Here is a 2,500-nt window from a genome sequence, read left to right as displayed (position 1 = left end):
GAAAAATCTCCACCCTTTACCCACCACGTGCCGTTACCGAGACTCGAACCCGGGACCCTCAGATTGAAAGTCAAGCGCTTTAACCACTCAATTCAATTCAATTCATGTTGTTTAGAGCCCAGCCGACCGTTTAGGCCATCTCAGGGCTGCTTTAACCACTCGGCTGTTGCGCCCGTCAAGAGGACAACAAAGCGCATGCAGTACAAACGCCATGAAGAGTCATAACTCAATGGGACGAATGTAAGACGCGAAGACAGGCTTTCCCACAACATCAACAACAACAACAACAACAACTACTACTACTGCTACTGCTGCTGCTGCTGCTGAGTGAATAGCTACATCATTTCAGTTTCTCAATGAGGCGTGGCTGACAAATCCATATGCGCCAAACCACATCTTGTGGGCAGATGCCTGACCAGCAGCATAACCCAACGCGCTGAGTCAGGCCTGGAGTGCATGCACATATATTTGTGTGGCTGTCAGAGTGGATTTCTTCTATACTTTGTCAGAGGGCAACACTCTCGTTGCCATGGGCTCCTTTCAGTGCGCCAAGTGCGTGCTGCACACGGGACCTCGGTCCATTGTTTCATCCCAATGACTAGACGCTCAGTTTGATTTTCCAGTCAAACGTGGTAGAAAGGGCGAGAGGTGGATTCGAACCCACACCCTCACGGACTGTGTATTGACAGATGAACGTCTGTACCATTCTGCCAGCTTCCCCCTCATTCACATCCTTCATGGCTAACTGTATAAAGTAAAGCCCATTGTTATGGATCGCATTGTATTGGATCAACTCAACTTGACCTTGAATGCGCGTGTGCCTTTGTTTCTAGGTATATCATACTACAAACAATTAGGGTCGCCATTGTATTCTCTTGAACTTTGTGTGTGTGTGTGTGTGTGTGTGTGTGTGTGTGTGTGTGTGTGTGAAAGAGAGAGAGAGAGAAAGTGTGTGTGTGTGTGTGTTTGTGTGTGCTCTTGAACTTTGTGTGTGTGTGTGTGTGTGTGTGTGTGTGTGTGTGTGTGAGAGAGAGAGAGAGAGAGAGAGAGAGAGAGAGAGAGAGAGAGAGAGAGAGAGTGTGTGTGTGTGTGTTTGTGTGTGCTCTTGAACTTTGTGTGTGTGTGTGAGAGTGTGTGTGTATGTGTGTGTGTGTGTGTGTGTGTGTGTGTGTGTGTGTGTGTGTGTGTGTGTGAGAGAGAGAGAGAGAGAGAGAGAGAGAGAGAGAGAGAGTGTGTGTGCTCTTGAACTTTGTATGTGTGTGTGTGTGTGTGTGTGTATTGTCCAAGGGAAGGGGAAGGGGGTGGGAGGGTGATGGGGGACACAGGGACGGTTTCAATAGCTGTTACTTCCTGGATACGCGTACCCCTTCTCTGTCACGTGAACACATCCTGTCACATCGTGAACGATCAAAAGGCAGTGGGACTCAAGAAAGAAAAGAAAAGGAAAAAGAAAAGAGATAAAACAACAACAACAACAACACACACACACACACACACACACACACACACACACACACACACACACTAAAAAACATAATCAAACAGACAAAAACAACAAAACAGAAATATACAACATACAAACAAAAAGAAAACAAAACAAAAAACACAACAGCAACAATGCGTCTAACATCACTTTCCAGTGAAAAGACGTTAAAGAAAGAAACAACAGCAAAAAACAACAACAACAAAATAACGTGAAAGCATAAAGGATCGTCCTGAGTTATTGAAACCACCACGTCTTCTCCCAACACTGCCCCCCCTACCCCCCTCCCCTCTACCCCCCCCCCACACACACACACTTCCTTTGGACAATACAGAGGCAATAGACGAGAAGGAGACAACTGGTCTCCCGTTATCATTATTATTTATCATGATTAGTAGTAGTAGTAGTAGTTGTTGTTGTTGTAATAGTATTCATACTATTATCATTACTACTATTACTGTCACTGTTACTATCATCATCATCATTGTTATTATTATTATTATTACTATCATTATTATTCATCAAACCTATTTCATATACACATATAAAGCAATATTCATTATGTATATATACATATAGAGATTCAAGATTCAAATGGTTTAATGACTTAAGCAACATGCTCATATCACCAAGTGGAGGCTAGCTGGCCTTTGGGAACCATCCCAACGCTGACTGTCCTAAAACCCTCTTGGCCGAGAGAGTGGGGATTTTAACTTGGGCAAGACACTGTCCACTATAATCCATTTCTAGCCCAGATAGTCAGGACATCAGTTACCGTCTTTGCTGGTCTGATGGTCATTGTCGAACACGACTGACTATCATACACCATACAGTACTTGCGTCAAGATGTATTGCGATGCGATGTGATGAGACTTTAGGTATCATCTTATGATAACACACGATATGCTGTGATGTCATGTGAAAGATCGCGTGGTTTGCTATGCTGTTTCGTGATGAGATATATGATGTGATGTCATCATCATCATCACCATCATTGAACATCGAAATAAATCCGCT

This window comes from Babylonia areolata, chromosome 21 (assembly GCF_041734735.1).
Source record: "Babylonia areolata isolate BAREFJ2019XMU chromosome 21, ASM4173473v1, whole genome shotgun sequence".
Classification (NCBI taxonomy): Eukaryota; Metazoa; Mollusca; class Gastropoda; order Neogastropoda; family Buccinidae; genus Babylonia; species Babylonia areolata.
This window is presented reverse-complemented; position numbering follows the sequence as displayed.